Source organism: Sturnira hondurensis, unplaced genomic scaffold, assembly GCF_014824575.4.
Source record: "Sturnira hondurensis isolate 20B ecotype Veracruz unplaced genomic scaffold, ASM1482457v3 Scaffold0004271, whole genome shotgun sequence".
Taxonomy (NCBI): Eukaryota; Metazoa; Chordata; class Mammalia; order Chiroptera; family Phyllostomidae; genus Sturnira; species Sturnira hondurensis.
In genome coordinates, this window is record NW_028076902.1 from 4,280,235 (window position 1) to 4,295,361 (window position 15,127).

The 15,127-nt window shown below is 42.2% G+C and overlaps 1 long non-coding RNA gene across 1 annotated transcript; it reads left to right on the forward strand.

The window, feature by feature from the left end:
* Window positions 1-7,802: 7,802 nt before the first annotated feature.
* LOC118986481 (uncharacterized) lies at window positions 7,803-13,803 on the forward strand. Its single transcript, XR_005066383.1, has 3 exons — window positions 7,803-7,895; window positions 11,948-11,952; window positions 13,791-13,803. It is a non-coding gene; the product is annotated as an uncharacterized LOC118986481 (long non-coding RNA).
* Window positions 13,804-15,127: the final 1,324 nt, after the last annotated feature.

Below are 15,127 nucleotides of genomic sequence, written 5' to 3' on the forward strand. Positions count from 1 at the left end.
TGCTGGCTCCTTCACTGGTTTATCTGCACCTGAATGTGTGACTGTGGTCAACCTGCCACCTTACGCCCTCACTGGGTCCGCCTGTTGCTACCCCACACCTGGGATCCACCCAGGGCTGCCTATGTGCCTAGGTCAGGGTATCTTTCCTGCCTGACCCCTGCTCCACTGCTGGCTCTGCCCCTCTTACTGGTCTGGCTGAAAGGTTCCTCATTGTCGGACTTCCATATAGTTCAGTTTTCTGTGTTTTTGGCTGCATTTTTGTTACTAAAACTTTGTTGTCTTTAAACTTAGTTGTGCGAGAAGGCACCGTGTTTCCACCTATTCCTCCATCTTGGCAGAAGTCTACTTGAACAACAATTTAAAAAAAGATCTTTGGTTTATTTTTTAGTTGGGTTGCTTATTTTCTTATTTTGAGTTTTAATCTTTAATCAGTTTTTGGTTTAATTTTTGTTTTGTTTTGTTTTTAGAGAAACTGCCATTGCTAGTTGTTTCTAGGTCTAGATGAAGACAGCAAATCAGATTTTCTCTGTTCCAGGAGGAGTGAGGTGAGCCCTTTGTTTATGTAAACGGGTATTAAGCCATGTCCTGTGGGGGGTGGGGCAGGGCCTTTTTGGCGATTAGATTGAGGCTACTCAATTCTCCCTCTGGTCACCAGAGGGTAGGAAGATGAGGAACTTTCTGTGAGGAAGGAAATGGAATCTCCAGTATTTTCCCTCTTGATATTGAACGTTATTTGAACCAATGCAGACTGAGATAGTTCCTGCTAAGAAAGGTCAACAGAGAGAAGGAACCTCCAAGGTCTTCCTCAGGCTTCTGGCCATGAAGGAAGGGGAATTCTGGCCTGGTAACTTGGATTCAATTGGTGTCATGGGGGGAAAAGATGTTTCTGGAATAGTGTTGGCTGGTGGCCCCTATCTGCCTCATATGGGGCATGCATTTGCAGTGGGATTTGGGGAGCCTGGGATGGTTTGGGTGTGGCACTTCCTGGGTATCCATATCCTTGGTAAGTGAGATTCTGCTGCCTTGAAGAATCACTGTACCTTGGAGCCCACAGCAGCACCAAAGACTTCTTTGAATCAGACAAGATGAGCACTTAATTGTAGTTCTCATGGTACTTTCTGCCTGGCCAGGCAGCTAATTCTGGAGCAGTCTTATTGTGGGCGTGGCTGTGGTTTCCTTCTGCCCTAAGGGCATCTGTCTTAGTTTTGCTTCATGTGACTGGCTTTGGAGACACTAATAAGCATGTGGGGTTTTTGGACAATGCTAAGAGGTTGGCATTGTTGAACTTCCCTCTAATCATCAGACCTATTGCAGCCTAAGCTGTATTTGGTTTGAGAAATAAAAGTAATGCTGTCTTCCATGTGTCCTAAGCTGGTGGGATAGCTAACTAGTTATGTGACAGTCTGGTGTCCTCTACAGAAGCAAGCTAGGTGCAGTACTCCTGCCATGCACTTCTTCTATCTGCCACGCTGCCTGCTCTCTTGCGTTCCATCATACTTCAGTGAAACCCAGCCTAGACTAATCCAAGTCTTTCTCTCTGTTCCAACCTTTGTGTCCTGCAGAACACCACAAGCCCTCAGCTGGGTGCCATTACAGGAGTATGGACCCTAATCTCTACTCATATCTCTCTAACTTCTCTCTCTCTTCACATCTTCTTTGCTTTCCTCAAAATGACAGCTTGACACTGCTCTTCTCACTCCAAAACCTGCAACCAACAGAAACTTCTTCCACCCCCCTGCCCAAAGCTGTTTCCTTATTAGTGATAACAACTGATGTGCAGGATTACCCTAAATCACAAGTGGCAAACACAAGGCCCACGAGCCAAATCTGGCCCCCCACCTGGTTTCATCCAGCCCAGCACCTTGTTCCTACCCAGCGGCAGCACAGAGCTCCTTGTCCCTAGTTAAGGAGTAGTTACATTTATACAGTCCTAAAATTACATTTGGCCCTTTGAAGGCAACTGCAAGGCTGATGTGGTCCCCAGTGAAAATGAGTTTGACACCCCTGCCCTAAATGCTTCACTTGCTAACTCATTTAATCTATGGTTTGTCCTGTTTTACTTTGACAATACACCAAAACAAAAAACCAAGGCGCAGAGAGAGTAAGTAGCTTGACTGAGCTTGAACAACTAATGAGAGGCAGAAGGGGCATGAACTCAGTCAAAGTGACTCCAGGAGGCCCCACACCTGTTCCAGCTTTGTGCCTGGAACACAGAGGTGCTGAGTGCTAATGTGTGGAATGAATCAATGAATAAATGAATCTGCAAAAGCAAGGAGGCTGAACTTCAGCTATAGATAAGCATGCTAGTCACTAATATCAAACACAAGGGGAAAATAACAATGATTTTGGTGGGGAGAAAGTGTTGAAACAGTAAATTTGTATCTAAGTTTTATTTTTCTAATATGAACATAATACCTAGCAATATATATCTATATCTATATCTATCTATCTCTCTCTATATATATTCACAAAGGTATAATGCACAAAAATGGAACCCCAGGAAAATTCATCCCCTTTTGAAATTCAGATCTCTCTGGGAAAAAGAGTATGACAGTCTGCAGTCATTTATACCTTTTCCTGTGTAATTTCAGATCTTTAAAAAAATTGATTATAACAAATGTCTAAGGTTAAAAATGGCAGCTGCTTGACCCTCTCCCCTTTCTAACTGATAAAGAAAAGATTCAAAGAACCCAGGTGAGAATTACAAGAATTAATTTTACTAATAGCAACAAAGCAAGTAGCCACTGACCCTCAAATGCCTGGTCCTGCAAAACCAGATTGGAGGATGTACCTGGACCTCCCACATTTATCTTTCTCCAAATTGAACATGTGTGAGCTGAGTAACTAATATATATATATATATGGAGAGAGAGAGATTGATTGATTGATTAACTTTAAGGAATTGGCTCATGTGATTATGGAGGCTGGTAAGTCCAAAATCTGCAGGGTGGGCCGGCAGGCTGGAGACTCAGGAAGAGCTGGATGTTGCAATTCAGTTCAGAAGGCCATCTGCTGGCAGCATTCCTTCTTGCTTGTGGGAGGTCAGTCTTTTTGTTCTTTTAAGGCCTTCGATTCATTAGACGAGGCCCACCCATGTTATAGAGAGTAATCTGCTTTACTCAGTCTACTAATTTAAATGTTAAATCTCATCCCAAAACACCCTCACAGAAACATCAAGAATAATATTTGACAATAGATATGGACACCATGGCCCAGCCAAGCTGACAGAAAATTAACCATCACACATCTAGTTCCGATGTTAACTGGGGAGTGGCCCTCCTTCCCCAGTAAGAAGCCTAGTTGGTAGGGAGGAGGCTACCCTACAGAGGCTGGAGGTGGAGAACTGAGTTCATTGTCCTTGAAGTTAAAAGGTCCAAAGGAGTCAAAGGCAAAATGCTGTGCCAGACAGGGAAGATACTACTTGGAGCATATCAAATAGAACTGGGGAGGGGGGTGCAGATCCCACTTTTTTAGCCCTTTTAAAGTAAAAGTCACAAAATTAAGGACCAAGTCTTGATAGGGGCCCTGAGGCATCAGCTTCATTTCCTCATAGTAAGTAATCTGTGAGGAAAAGTTCCGGTGAAACAGAAGGAAGACACAGGTCACTTCCCTAGCATGCCCAGAGCAGGAAGTATTTGTACGGCAAAAGTGGCTGGAGGATTGTAACTTAAATGGTGTATGTTGGGTGATCATTGGGAAAAGATTCGGCCACCAGGGGCTTGCTCTGCCTCTAAATTATAACTTATATCTTCGTGGAAGCACAGCTATTTGAGTTTGTCCATCTTCAGATTTCTTTCCTCTGAATCAGGGGTTGGCAACCTTTCTCTGGAAAATCCAGGGGGTCAATATTTTAGGCTTTGTGGGCCATGCAGTTTCTGTCACAGCTACTCAGCTCAGCTCTCGTAACACAAAGCAGTCATAGACAATAGATAAATGAATGAGCATGGCTGAATTTCAGTATACTAATTTTATTTGTAAAAATAGTGATGGGCCAGATTTGGTCCCCAGGCTGTAGTTTGCTGAGCTTTGCTCTAGGTTACAGGTTTTTCATCTTTAAAAACAGAATATTTTCTTTAAATAGTGCTTTCAGTAACACCTGATATGTAAAGCTGGTAAAAGCAGCTGCTCTAGTCAAATTTTGGGTAGGTGGGAGGCAGCCTAGGGCCCAGTCCTTTTCATGGGGGCTCCACAGAAGCCTCCACGGAGCCTCTTGGGTCCTGAGACACCCATTGTGAAACCCAGCACCCCCACTACCACCCTCAGAAATGACCCTTATGACATTTGCTATAATGTTGTTTATTGTCTCCACAACTTCAGTGTAAGATCCTTGAGAACTTGACCGTGGCCTTTTCACACCTCTTCCCTCTCCATAGAATTTGGCATTATCAGAGGCTCAGACACAGCTGATTGACATAGTGAATTGAAGGACTTAGTCTAACATTATTCAGCCAGATGCTGAACTATTGGATGCTGGAGTGGAGAGAGGACAAGGGTTCATCTCCTTCTAAGACTGACCCTGTCCTCTAGTTTGTCAGGTTTTCCTCCAGTTTGAGAGGATGAGGACCATTTGTTCCTCATGCAGTTGACTTCTGAGCTTTCCTGTTGCCCTGGCTAGGATTGTACTTCCTCACAAGTATTAAGTTTGGTGTGTACCTGATGTTTTTGGAAATAGCCTTTCAAGTTTTTAATGGCAATTAGGAGAAAACAGGCTGGAGGTGTTAGCACCTGTGTGTGTGACGGGGATGTAGGGTGGGGAGAGGGCAGAGTGTTGTTCAGTGTGTATTGTTCCTTCAGTAGGAGAGAAAATACATGCTCCATATAAAGGGAATACAACCATCAAAGGTGCTGTGATAGTTAATTTTATGTGTCAACTTGGCTGAGCCAGAGAGTGCCCAGATATCTGGTTAAACATTACTTCTGGGTATGTCTGTGTGGGTGTTTTCAGATAAGATTAGCATTTGAATCAGTGGACTGGGTAAAGCAGATTGCACTCCCCAATGTGGATGGGCCTCATCCAGTCTGTGAGGATTTGAATAGAACAAAAAGTGGTAGAAGAGAGAATTCACTCTTTCTGTCTTACTACTTGAGGTGGGACATCAGTCTTCTTCCCTTGGTCTTAGGTTTATATCATTGGCTTTCCTGGGTCTCCAGCTTACAGAAAGCAGATTGTAGAACTTAACCTCCATCATCACATAAGTCAATTCTTCGTAATAAATATCACACATATAATATATATATACACACACAAAGAGTCAGAGAGAGACAGAGAAAGAGGCAGAGCGAAAGAGAAAGGATATATGTATTACCCTGTTTCTCTGGAGAAACCCAACTAATACAGTGCCTCATTTTTTATTGGGTGAATTAAATGGAATGGTGGGCTCTTGGAGTTCTCATTATAGTCCTCATTATCTGAGTTCCTCAGAAAGCAAAAATATACACATCCTGAAAATATTAAGTAATGGGTTGGCCACATATAAAATCTTCCTGTGCTCAAACATCTGTCCCAGATACCAAATTTCTCTGATCAGAGTCTGGTGTTACAAACACTCAATAATTTCGTGCCAAAACAAAGGGACTGCATAATGACAATGCAGATCTGGCAAAAGAGGTAGGATTTTTCATGAAGTTGATGAAAATGATGGTGGACCACTGCCCAGATTTTGTGCAAAGCCATCAGTTTATAAGAAAAAAAAGTTTACAAGAAAAGCAAAATAGATTCTTCTAGAGGGGTTGACTTAAACATCAAAGGATTAAGATAGACCCTTGGGACAATGGATGACATCTGCAAATATTTTTATAAAAATGACTGCTTTAAAAAATGAAGGAGACTATATTACATAATCATAGAATTTTATCAGAAAGTTTATTCTCTTTTCTAAAAGCCTGGTTTGTTTTTTGTTCCTTTTGAAAATTAGTTAATGGTTGAAATTATAATAAAAATTTTGTTAGATATAATATAAAAACACATTTAATCTTATTTTCCAGATAAAACTTCAACCCAGACACTTTTTCATTATTTTCTTAGTACCAATTATCCTCAGAACATGAGGACTGTTTTCCATAATGTTGTATTCGGAAAAATCATCCTACATAAGACACAAAATGCAAAAGGAAAGGACTGTCAGAATTGTCCACTAGAAACTTAATATTTTTGTATGACAGACTAAAAATAGACAAACAATTTACCAGGTGAAGAAATGTATAACATACGTAATCACTAAATGTTCATAGCCATGATATATAGAAAGCAAATGCAATCAATAAGAAAAGAGAAAGTTAACCCAGTAGCAAAACAGACAAAAACCATCGTTGGTGGGTTCACAGAAGAAGAAAAAGGGGGACAGGGGTGGGTAGTAGCTAACCACCTTGTGAAAGGATATGCACCACTCTTGGTAATCAGGGATGTGCAGAATAAAATGTCCAAGCTCCATTTCAACCCACAGATTACCTAAGAATTGGCAGTAGTATCCAGTATTGGTGCAGATACAAACAAATGCGCTCTCACACACATTGTCTCTTTTGGAGACACACTTTAGTAAGGAAGGTCTGGCCAAATTAAAATGTGTATGCTTTTTAATACAGCCGTTCCACTTCTAGGAATAGAAATCTATTCCATATAAATACTCACACATGTTTACACGGAACTATCTGCAAGTTATTTGCCAAAATATTATAACAAAAAATTGGAAATACTGCTATTACTATGAATAATGGCCAATACTTACTATATAAGGCCTTCTCTGGGTCTATACTTTTCCAAGCACTCTACACAAATGAACTCAATCCTCCATGACAACCTCGTAAGTGCTTTTATTATTCCCGTTGTATATTTAGATGAAGGACCTGAGACACAAAATGATGAGGAAGCAGTTTATTCAAGGTCTCACAGCTAGTAGGAGGCCGGACTGTGATACGATGTGACCTCAGGCCATCTAGCATGAGTCTGTGCTCTGCATTACTTTCTGTACAATGTACGTCCAGTATAAGATTGGTTAAATAAATCATAGAAAATTTTTACAAGGAATGCCAAAGCATATTTTAAAATGAATAAGATGGGTGGCAATGTAATTCCATTTACAATATATATAAACTGCCTATGCACGCTCTGTGTATACTGTGTGAGTGTGTGTAGTGTAGGCACATAAATGCATGAATAAGAGTAAATGAGGAAACACACAAATTGTTCGTAGAAAAAAATTAATTCAGTCAGGATGACCTGGATGATCGGGCAACTAAAATAAGCAGTATTTTAGTTGAGCCATAACTTTGAGAATGGACCCACATGTGCAGAATGACACTTTGTTATATAATATCTTCTCACGCTGCCAGCTTTGTGTGCATTTAGTATATAAAGGAGTTGGGATTTCCCACTATTCTACCTGTGGCTTTCGGTGTGTGTGGATTGCCCCAACCCAGAATAAAAAGGCATGCCAGACATCCTGATGGCTCCGTGAGTTTTCTTCTGTCTGTCGGATTCCCTCGTGAACCTGTCTGGCCTTGAAAGGTTGCACACACTGTTATTAGTGGTTGTATCTGCTAAGGGACATTTGACTGGGACAGGTGATGGGGTTGCTGATATAGGGAGACTTCATTTCTACTCTAAAACTCTTTGAATTGTTGATTTTTAGGACGCTATGTATATTAACTGCTAAATTTTCAAATATAGAAACCAAACACTAAAGCAGGGGTGTCAAACTCATTTTCACTGAGGGCCACATCAGCCTTGCAGTTACCTTCAAAGGGCCGAATGTAATTTTAGGGCTGTATAAATGTAACTGCTCCTTAACAGTTAAGCAAGAGCTTAGTGCTGCTGCTGGGTAGAAACAAGGTGCCAGGATGGATAAAACAAGGTGGAGGGCCAGATTTGGTCCTTGGGCCTCATGTTTGCTACCTGTGTACTAAAGGGTTGCAGGTACTCCTGACCTTGTCTATGAACGGAGAGTCTCACTGATTGCTTACAAGTTACACCAGGGGGTGAAGAGAAGTCTTTCATGGTTGGGGGAAGAGGCCCAGTGAGTGGAAGCTGTGGCCTGCAAACTCCCTCCCTTAAGCAGTGCTCCTTCCCTGGATCCATCTCATCCCTGATAATGGGTATGAGAAAGAAAATAGGAATATTTCTCACTTGTCACATACACACCCACCATTTATGAAAGGCCTGTTTCTAATTGGAATATTCTAACCAGCCAATTGTGCCCCAGCACTTATGAAGGAAATATTTATTCATTTAAATAAAGATATATTTGGAGAGGAAGGAAGAAAACCATGGGGGAGAGTATATTAATACTAGTGCCCAGAACACTCTTGATATATTTTTGTCACCATGGATTGGCAGACCCAGTCATTTACAATATTCCTTGCCTTCCACAACTAACAAGTTTGGACACTAAATATACCTACTTTCCCAAACTTCCTTGAAAGTAAAGGGTGACCAGACTGGGTGATCAGTCCTAGTCCATGAGATATTCATTGATATCATTTTTTTGTATTTTATTTTTTATTTTTTAAAATATATTTTATTGATGATACCATTACAGTTGTTCTATCCCCCCCTTCATTCCCCTCCACCTGCACACTCCCTCCCCCACCATCATCCCCCCCTTAGTTTATAACCACGTGTCTCAAGTACTTTAGATTCTATATTTCCCCCACTATTCTTGCCCTCCCCCTATCTATTTTCTATCTACTGTCTATGCTATTTTCTGTACCTTCTCCCCCCTTCTCCTCCTCCCACTCCCCTGTTGCTAACCCTCCATGTGTTCTTCATTTCTATGGTTCCACTCCTGATCTAGTTGTCCTCTTGGTTTGCTTTTGTTTTAGGTGTGGTTGTTAATAACTGTGTGTTTGCTGTCCTTTCACTGTTAATAGTTTTCATCTTCTTTTTCTTATATAAGTCCCTTTAGCATTTCATATAATAAGGGCTTGGTGATGATGAACTCCTTGAGCTTGACCTTATCTGAGAAGCACTTTTTCTGTTTTTCCATTCTAAATGAAAGCTTTGCTGGTTAAAGCAATCTTGGCTGTAGGTCTTTGGATTTCATGACTTGGAGTACTTCTTTCCAGCCCCTTCTTGCCTGTAAGGTCTCTTTTGAGAAATCCACTGACAGTCTGATGGGTACTCCTTTGTAGGTGACTGTCCCCTTATCTCTTGCTGCTTCTAGGAGTCTCTCCTTCATTTTAATCTTGGCTAATGTAATTATGATGTGCCTTGGTGTGTTCCTTCTTGGGTCCAACTTCTTTGGAACTCTCTGAGCTTCCTGGATTTCCTGGAAGTCTATTTCCTTTGCCAGACTGGGGAAGTTCTTTATTATTTGTTCAAATAAGTTTTTCACTCCTAGCTGTTTCTTTCCCCCTTCTGGTACCCCTATAATCTGGATGTTGGAACGTTTAAAGATGTCCTGGAGGTTCCTAAGCCTCTCCTCATTTTTTTGAATTCTCATTTCTTCATTCCTTTCTGGTTGGATGTTTCGTTCTTCCTTCTGGTCCATTCCATTGATTTGAGTCCCAGTTTCCTTTCCATCACTATTGGTTTCCTGTGCATCTTCCTTCATTTCAATTAGTTTAGCCTTCATATGTTCCTCTAATTTGTGACTATAATCAACCAGTTCTGTGAGCATCCTGATAAACAGTGTCCTGAATTGTGCATCTGAGAGGCTGGCAATCTCTTGGTCGCTTAGAGTTATCGGCTCTGGGACTTTGAGTTCTTCTTGTGCCATCTTTTGGGCTGTTCGTGCCTGTTACATAACAGGATCAGAGCCCTAGGTGTTCACCAGAGCAGGGCAACTCAGTCGCTGGGTTGTGACACTGTATGTGGGGGCGGGGTCAAAGAGGAGCAAAGGCGTCCCCTCTGCCGCCTCCCGCCTCGGCCCCCACAGGTGCCGCAGCTGCCACCGTCACCCGGGCCCGCACGTTTCATCCCACTGCATGAGAGTGTGCCACCGCTGTCAGCCCTCCACCACTGGGTTCGCCCCCTGGGGCCTGCGTGGTCTGTCTCACTGTGCGTGAATGTGCGACTGCGATCAGTCTGCCCCACACCCTGACTGGGTCAGGGCTACATCCGTGCCTAGGTCTGGGGATCTTTCCTGCCTGACCCTGCTCCGCTGCTGGCTCCACCCCTCTTACCATCTTGGTTGAACGGTTCATTGTTGTCAGACTTCTGTATAATTCAATTTTCTGTTCTTTGGCTGTGTCTTTGTTCTCCAAACTTTGTTGTATTCAAACTTGGTTGTGGGAGAAGGCACAGTGTTTCCACCTATGCCTCCATCTTGGCAGAAGTCCCTCATTGATTGGACTTCTAAGAAGGCTTCTTAAAGGTACAGATTAGACTTGAATGACTCATCAGACTTTTGCTTCTTGCCCCTTCTTCCTGACCAGAACACAGGTGTGATGTCTGGAAATGTAGTTACCCTCCTATAACTATGAGGATGAAAGAACACACTGCATTAGTGCTCAAGGGCTGCCATGGTGAATTACCACAAATTGGGTGACTTGAAAAAACAGAAGTTTATTTTCTCACAGTTCTGGAGACTAGAAGTTCAAAATCAAGGTGTCAACGAGGCCATGCTTTCTCTGAAGGCTCTAAGGGAGATTTTTCCCTTGCCTCTTCCAAGCTCCTAGGATTGCCTACAGCCCTTGATATGGATTGACTTTAGAAGCATCCGTGCAATCTCTGCCTCGATAGTTACACTGCATTCTCCTCGACTATGTCTCTTCTTGTAAGGGAATGTCTTGTTGAACTTAGGGTATATGGCCACATCTCAATTGCACTGGCAAAGACCTTATTTCCAAATAAGATCCAGGGGATAGGAAATAGACATATCTTTTGTCATAAAACACACTAAAGATAGATAATGTTAAGATAGAAACTCCTGATAGCCCTGTGGAACCACTACCAACCTTGTGGTGTGAGTCAAATAACTTATTGTTGTGTGAGTCAAATACATTTCTTACCTGTTTAAGCCACTGTTTAGGTTTTATTTCATCTGAGCATATTTCTAATTGACACATTTCTAATTGACATACCTATTCATCCATCAGTCCATCTATCCATTCACCCATCCAGTCAACCAGTTTTTAGAAGGTGCTTAGAGGGTTCCAAATAGGGAGTTAGGTGGCATTTTGTTCTGACCAGAGTTGAGCCTGGTACAGAGAAATTAATCAATATTTACTTGTTAAGTTCATGAGTGGAAGACAAATTCCTTGCTTGCATGAAACTTGCAGTTTAGAACAGATATTTCAACCAATTCTCATTGGTTGAATTAATTCTCAACTAATTCTCAACCAATTAGTTTATGAAACTAATTACTAAAATTCTGCAGCACAGAAGAAGATATACCTTTCGCAGATATGACCCCCCAAAAAGATGGGTATAATTTTGATTCATTCACACTGACAGCTATTGTTGTGTTGGCTATTTTTACCTTTTTATTTGACAGTCTATGGAAAAAAAGCTTAGTACTCATGACTAAACAGTCAAGTATTACATGTTTTAAAAATGCTTGTGGTACATTGGTTGAAAATCACTGTTTTAGAGGATACACAAGAGAATAGACAATTTAATTACAGAGGTAATTTGTATGATGGGGCTTGTGCCTAACTCTGAATTGGGGTTTAAGGGAGGTTTCCTGGTGACAAAGAAGGATGGTAGGAGAATATATAGAACCCACAGAGAACATTATGCTTTTAAGAAACTGAGAAAAATTTACTATGACTGACCCATGGAAGGTAGGAAAGGAGTGGAGGTAAAGGGAGGCAAAAGGAAAGGGAGAGATTGTGTGTGTGTGTGTGTGTGTGTGTGTGTATGTGTGACTATGAAGGGCAATCTGGAGACATGAGGCTAGAGATATAAACACAAATATTTAAGGTCATTCTTTGATATTTGAACCTGTGTATGGCAAAATAATGAATGTGGAAGGACTACTGTACATACTGTTGTATTATGGGAGAAGAGGATCAGTCAGTGAGATACCTTACTTTCTAAGTTCTCTGGCTGATATGACAATATGTACAATGCATGGCAGAGAAAAAAGGACCCGGAGATGCAAACATCACTCTTTTGTATTGTTAGATCCTGCTCTGGTAAACTCTTGATTTTTGGGTCAATAGAATCTGAAACTCAAATTTTGTATTTATGTAGCATGTGTTAACACTTAAGGGACGCTTCCAGTAGGTCTTGCTTTTGCACATTATCCTTCTGCAGCTGTGTTTTCTGGATGAGACCCGTGGAGAGAGGATTTATGCCAAGGGCTCACTCCTGACACTCAGAGTCTCGCCTTACATCTTGCTTGCCAAGGGGACAGGCAGAGACAGCTTCCACTTCCATAGCCTTCTTTTCCTGCAGCTCCAAAGTTAACCTTATAAAAATTATAAAAAACAAAATAAAGTACATAGTAAGTGCTAAAAATTGTGCTAAAATATATACAAATTAAAATAATCTATGATCTCTTATCTTGGGGAACATCACTTTTATCATTTTGAGGGGCAATCAGAAGTAGGCCCCTAGTGGGGGGCTGGTTCTGGCAGTGGCCCTGGATGAGTACCCAGGCAGGATCCATGGTTTTTCTGATCATCTTGACCAGTACTGATCTAGAGACCCAGCATTCGTGTGTTCTAGACTTGGCAGAACTTGTTTAAAGCTGAGACTTTCTTTAAGAGGGTTCTCTTATGGATTTTTGGGACAGCCCCTATCAGCTTGGATCTCTTATCTTTCTCTTGCCATAGGTGAATACATATTTGTAATAGCTATTGCCCTATGACAGTTCACAGTCCCTAGGCACCTGAAAGTACCCCTCTGGACTCTTTCTATTATGAGTACACTTGCTCTCTAGGGTGCCCTTGATCTTTGAGGGTAGGACTTAAGACAGCTCTCCACAGCTTTATCTCATGGCCCATCTTCCACTCATCACACATCCTTCACTATGATCTTTCAGGTTGCTCAGGTCTCCCTGCCTCCACCCATAGCTCAGGAACTAACCCCTTTAGACATATCCAACATGAGTCAGACACCAAACTACAGGGGACACACATTATACTTTATGAGTGGCCCCACTAAACTGTTTTCTCTATGGTTGAGGTGAAGAAAAACACTGCCACCTGACCCCACCCCAGTGAGGGAGGAGAGGACACACAGCACACTGAACACACTGACCAGGCTCCCTCTTTATCAGAGCCCCCCCCACACCTTCTCTCTATGTGGTCTAGGGACCCAATGGTGTTGAATCAATTTTGAAAAGTTTGTATTGCTGTCTCTTACTTCACTCTGTTTGGAACAGGGCATGCGTTGTTTTCATGCTTTCAGCAAAACATTCATTTTACCATCCTGTTACAAGTTCTCTGAATGTTGGTCTCTAATCTGTAAAGTGGGATACAGGTAGATATGTAGATATCAGCCATATGGCTGCTGTGAGGGCTAAAGGAAATATCAAAATAAAGTCCTGAGTCTGACATGGTGTAGGTGCTCAGCCAATGCCTTCTCCCTCCCACTTGACCCCATGCTCTTAAACGTGTTAATGGATGCTGGTGATCATAATTCGCCTGGCAAAGTTGTTTCTTATGTCATCTTTCAGAGGATCAGTAGGATCTCCTGATTACAAAGCCCTGACAGTCCCTGGGGTTTATTTCTCTGCTGGCATGTAGATCAACCCATAGCTCTATCCACTCAAGGAGGTGAAGGGCAATACCTCTAATTTTGGGCTTCCTGTCATGTTACCCAGAGGAACTATTATTGATGACACCCATGGGAGACTCCAGGGGATCCCAGAGCCCCTAGGGCCAGCCATGGAGTTTGCAGGAAGAGAGAATGACAGTCATCATCCAACAAATCTCTTCGTTTGGAAGCTCCTTCGTTCCTCTATGCAGCCTGGTCCCTATACTGTATCCCTTGGAGTGGAGGAAAAAGGGGAAGAGAGGGATTGTTTCCTGAAACGGAGGGAAGTGATGCTCAGATTCATCCTTAGTAAGTATGAGAAACTGGCTCTTCATCTTCCACTGAACTTCATCTTGTAAAACTGAGTCTCAGAAACAGCCAAGATTTCACCTGGCTGAGGGAGGAAAAGTTCAGAGGGGCCAGAGAAGCACCAGTTTTCCGTTTTAAGTTTGCTGAGTATAGAGTGCGGCTAGGGTCCCTTGACTGGGCTGCAGCTATGGGTTAGGCAACTCTGGTGCTCTTGATCATATTCCCCCAACCACAGAATGTTGGGGTATTGTCTTCGGTGTCATAATACATTCTATTACATTTATAACAGATGTTCAGCTACATCCCTTGCTGTGGTGATTCAGGAGTTCAAAGGAAATAATTGAGCCTTATTCACAGATAAACTTCAGACATATACTAACCTACCCAAGGGACAGAGACCAGCACCAGGGCCAGAGAGTAAACAAAGATCTGCAACCATATGCCCACGTGTTTTTTAAGTTATGAATCAACCCCATAAATTAGCAGAACTATAATATGTTCAAATACAGTATATCTTTTAGCTTTGAAAAATGTACTTTCATAATGACCTGGAAGGCCAAGTTCAAATATGGAATTCTTAGACTTCTTGGACTTCCACTTCTAGTCTCTGGCCTGTGTTCTGCCCATCTTTTGTTTGCACACACAGCCTCACCTGTCATTACAATAGATTCAAATGCATACATGTGGGTACCCTAGACTCCACTTCCAAGTTCTGTCCACAGGACTCCCCCCACAACAGTTGTCCCTTGTCTACCTCCAGGCTGCATGTACTAGAGGTGCCTGACCCTGGGATAACAGGCCCCAGGTAAGACTCTAGAAGTGATCTTAGGGCCATTTGGGTAGGGATTCCAGGATCCTGGGTATCTAGAACATGAAAGATCAGGTCTCTGAGTAACCATTTTCTCCTGGCCCTATGGACTTCTCACCCTGTGAGGTGGAGCATGTCATCATAGGGTGAGAAGCATAAAGTGGAGTGAGAAGTCCTCATAGAGTGAGAAGTGGAAAGTCCATAGAAAGTGGAAAGGAGTCCTCTAAAACAGGAGGCTCAGGGCAAGGATCCTCTAATTCATTCTTGGCTGGGTTGTCTTTAAAAGAAGCCATATTTCTGGAAGGACATCTTGGCTGCTGAGGAAAAATAAAAACAGTCAACAGTGGATGAGAAAGAAGTCTGGAGGA